We start from the raw sequence: 5,080 nt of genomic DNA on the forward strand, positions 1-5,080 counted from the left end.
GAGATGGCTTGCGTGCGACTGTCTCTCCAACTTTAGTTGAACCAAGTATGGCTACGCCCGGTCCTTGTGAAGGTTAAAACGGAGTCTATTTGACAAACTATCGTTGTGGTTTTGATGCGTAGGTGAGATTGGTTCTTACATAAGCCCGTAGCAGCCACGTAAAACTTGCAACAACAAAGTAGAGGACGTCTAACTTGTTTTTGCAGGGCATGTTGTGATGTGATATGGTCAAGGCATGATGCTGAATTTTATTGTATGAGATGATCATGTTTTGTAACCGAGTTATCGGCAACTGGCAGGAGCCATATGGTTGTCGCTTTATTGTATGCAATGCAATCGCGATGTAATGCTTTACTTTATTACTAAACGGTAGTGATAGTCGTGGAAGCATAAGATTGGCGAGACGACAACGATGCTACGATGGAGATCAAGGTGTCGCGCCGGTGACGATGGTGATCATGACAGGTGCTTCGGAGATGGAGATCACAAGCACAAGATGATGATGGCCATATCATATCACTTATATTGATTGCATGTGATGTTTATCTTTTTATGCATCTTATCTTGCTTTGATTGACAGTAGCATTATAAGATGATCTCTCACTAAATTATCAAGCAGTGTTCTCCCTGAGTATGCACCGTTGCCAAAGTTCCTCGTGCCCAGACACCACGTGATGATCGAGTGTGATAAGCTCTACGTCCATCTACAACGGGTGCAAGCCAGTTTTGCACACGCAGAATACTCAGGTTAAACTTGACGAGCCTAGCATATGCAGATATGGCCTCGGAACACGGAGACCGAAAGGTCGAGCGTGAATCATATAGTAGATATGATCAACATAAACGATGTTCACCATTGAAAGCTACTCCATCTCACGTGATGATCGGTTATGGTTTAGTTGATTTGGATCACGTAATCACTTAGAAGATTAGAGGGATGTCTATCTAAGTGGGAGTTCTTAAGTAATATGATTAATTGAACTTAAATTTATCATGAACTTAGTACCTGATAGTATCTTGCTTGTTTATGTTGATTGTAGATAGATGGCTTGTGCTGTTGTTCCGTTGAATTTTAATGCGTTCCTTGAGAAAGCAAAGTTGAAAGATGATGGTAGCAATTACACGGACTGGGTCCGTAACTTGAGGATTATCCTCATTGCTGCACAGAAGAATTACGTCCTGGAAGCACCGTTGGGTGCCAGGCCTGCTGCTGGAGCAACACTAGATGTTATGAACGTCTGGCAGAGCAAAGCTGATGACTACTCGATAGTTCAGTGTGCCATGCTTTACGGCTTAGAATCGGGACTTCAACGACGTTTTGAACGTCATGGAGCATATGAGATGTTCCAGGAGTTGAAGTTAATATTTCAAGCAAATGCCCGGATTGAGAGATATGAAGTCTCCAATAAGTTCTATAGCTGCAAGATGGAGGAGAACAGTTCTGTTAGTGAGCATATACTCAAAATGTCTGGGTATAATAATCACTTGATTCAATTGGGAGTTAATCTTCTGGATGATTGCGTCATTGACAGAATTCTCCAATCACTGCCACCAAGCTACAAGAGCTTCGTGATGAACTATAATATGCAAGGGATGAACAAGACTATTCCCGAGCTCTTTGCAATGCTGAAAGCTGCGGAGGTAGAAATCAAAAAGGAGCATCAAGTGTTGATGGTTAACAAAACCACTAGTTTCAAGAAAAAGGGCAAAGGGAAGAAGAAGGGGAACTTCAAGAAGAACGGCAAACAAGTTGCTGCTCAGGAGAAGAAACCCAAGTCTGGACCTAAGCCTAAAACTAAGTGCTTCTACTGCAAGCAGACTGGTCACTGGAAGCGGAACTGCCCCAAGCATTTGGCGGATAAGAAGGATGGCAAGGTGAACAAAGGTATATGTGATATACATGTTATTGATGTGTACCTTACTAGAGCTCGCAGTAGCACCTGGGTATTTGATACTGGTTCTGTTGCTAATATTTGCAACTCGAAACAGGGACTACGGAATAAGCGGGCATTGGCAAAGGACGAGGTGACGATGCGCGTGGGAAACGGTTCCAAAGTCGATGTGATCGCGGTCGGCACGCTACCTCTACATCTACCTTCGGGATTAATATTAGACCTAAATAATTGTTATCTGGTGCCAGCGTTGAGCATGAACATTATATCTGGATCTTGTTTAATGCGAGATGGTTATTCATTTAAATCAGAGAATAATGGTTGTTCTATTTATATGAGTAATATCTTTTATGGTCATGCACCCTTGAAGAGTGGTCTATTCTTATTGAATCTCGATAGTAGTAATACACATATTCATAATGTTGAAGCCAAAAGATGCAGAGTTGATAATGAAAGTGCAACTTATTTGTGGCACTGTCGTTTAGGTCATATCGGTATAAAGCGCATGAAGAAACTCCATACTGATGGGCTTTTGGAACCACTTGATTATGAATCACTTGGTACTTGCGAGCCGTGCCTTATGGGCAAGATGACTAAAACACCGTTCTCCGGTACTATGGAGAGAGCAACAGATTTGTTGGAAATCATACATACCGATGTATGTGGTCCGATGAATATCGAGGCTCGTGGCGGATATCGTTATTTTCTCACCTTCACAGATGATTTAAGCAGATATGGGTATATCTACTTAATGAAACATAAGTCTGAAACATTTGAAAAGTTCAAAGAATTTCAGAGTGAAGTTGAAAATCATCGTAACAAGAAAATAAAGTTTCTACGATCTGATCGTGGAGGAGAATATTTGAGTTACGATTTTGGTGTACATTTGAAAAACTGTGGAATAGTTTCGCAACTCACGCCACCCGGAACACCACAGCGTAATGGTGTGTCCGAACGTCGTAATCGTACTTTACTAGATATGGTGCGATCTATGATGTCTCTTACTGATTTACCGCTATCGTTTTGGGATTATGCTTTAGAGACGGCCGCATTCACGTTAAATAGGGCACCATCAAAATCCGTTGAGACGACGCCTTATGAACTGTGGTTTGGCAAGAAACCAAAGTTGTCGTTTCTTAAAGTTTGGGGCTGCAATGCTTATGTGAAAAAGCTTCAACCTGATAAGCTCGAACCCAAATCGGAGAAATGTGTCTTCATAGGATACCCAAAGGAGACTGTTGGGTACACCTTCTATCACAGATCCGAAGGCAAGACATTCGTTGCTAAGAATGGATCCTTTCTAGAGAAGGAGTTTCTCTCGAAAGAAGTGAGTGGGAGGAAAGTAGAACTTGATGAGGTAACTGTACCTGCTCCCTTACTGGAAAGTAGTACATCACAGAAAACTGTTTCAGTGACACCTACACCAGTTAGTGAGGAAGCCAATGATAATGATCATGAAACTTCAGATCAAGATACTACTGAACCTCGTAGATCAACCAGAGTAAGATCCGCACCAGAGTGGTACGGTAATCCTGTTCTGCAAGTCATGCTACTAGATCATGATGAACCTACGAACTATGAAGAAGCGATGGTGAGCCCAGATTCCGCAAAGTGGCTTGAAGCCATGAAATCTGAGATGGGATCCATGTATGAAAACAATGTATGGACTTTGGTTGACTTGCCCGATGATCGGCAAGCAATTGAAAATGAATGGATCTTTAAGAAGAAGACAGACGCTGATGGTAATGTTATTGTCTACAAAGCTCGACTTGTCGCAAAAGGTTTTCGGCAAGTTCAAGGGATTGACTACGATGAGACCTTCTCACCCGTAGCGATGCTTAAGTCCGTCCGAATCATGTTAGCGATTGCCGCATTTTATGATTATGAAATTTGGCAGATGGATGTTAAAACTGCATTCCTGAATGGATTTCTGGAAGAAGAGTTGTATATGATGCAACCGGAAGGTTTTGTCGATCCAAAGGGAACTAACAAAGTGTGCAAGCTCCAGCGATCCATTTATGGACTGGTGCAAGCCTCTCGGAGTTGGAATAAACGTTTTGATAGTGTGATCAAAGCATTTGGTTTTATACAGACTTTCGGAGAAGCCTGTATTTACAAGAAAGTGAGTGGGAGCTCTGTAGCATTTCTGATATTATATGTGGATGACATATTGCTGAATGGAAATGATATAGAATTTCTGGATAGCATAAAGGGATACTTGAATAAATGTTTTTCAATGAAAGACCTCGGTGAAGCTGCTTACATATTAGGCATTAAGATCTATAGAGATAGATCAAGACGCTTAATTGGACTTTCACAAAGCACATACCTTGACAAGATTTTGAAGAAATTCAAAATGGATCAAGCAAAGAAAGGATTCTTGCCTGTGTTACAAGGTGTGAAGTTGAGTAAGACTCAATGCCCGACCACTGCAGAAGATAGAGAGAATATGAAAGATGTTCCCTATGCATCAGCCATAGGCTCTATCATGTATGCAATGCTGTGTACCAGACCTGATGTGTGCCTTGCTATAAGTTTAGCAGGGAGGTACCAAAGTAATCCAGGAGTGGATCACTGGACAGCGGTCAAGAACATCCTGAAATACCTGAAAAGGACTAAGGATATGTTTCTCGTATATGGAGGTGACAAAGAGCTCACCGTAAAAGGTTACGTTGATGCAAGCTTTGACACTGATCCGGACGATTATAAATTGCAAACCGGATACGTGTTTACATTAAATGGTGGATCTGTCAGTTGGTGCAGTTCTAAACAAAGCGTCGTAGCGGGATCTACATGTGAAGCGGAGTACATAGCTGCTTCGGAAGCAGCGAATGAAGGAGTCTGGATGAAGGAGTTCATATCCGATCTAGGTGTCATACCTAGTGCATCGGGTCCAATGAAAATCTTCTGTGACAATACTGGTGCAATTGCCTTGGCAAAGGAATCCAGATGTCACAAAAGGACCAAACACATCAAGAGACGCTTCAACTCCATCCGGGATCTAGTCCAGGTGGGAGACATAGAGATTTGCAAGATACATACGGATCTGAATGTTGCAGACCCGTTGACTAAGCCTCTTCCACGAGAAAAACATGATCAGCACCAAAGCTCCATGGGTGTTAGATTCATTACAGTGTAATCTAGATTATTGACTCTAGTGCAAGTGGGAGACTGAAGGAAATATGCCC

This window comes from Triticum urartu, chromosome 7A (genome assembly GCF_056163025.1).
Source record: "Triticum urartu cultivar PI428250 chromosome 7A, HENAU_Tu73, whole genome shotgun sequence".
NCBI lineage: Eukaryota > Viridiplantae > Streptophyta > Magnoliopsida > Poales > Poaceae > Triticum > Triticum urartu.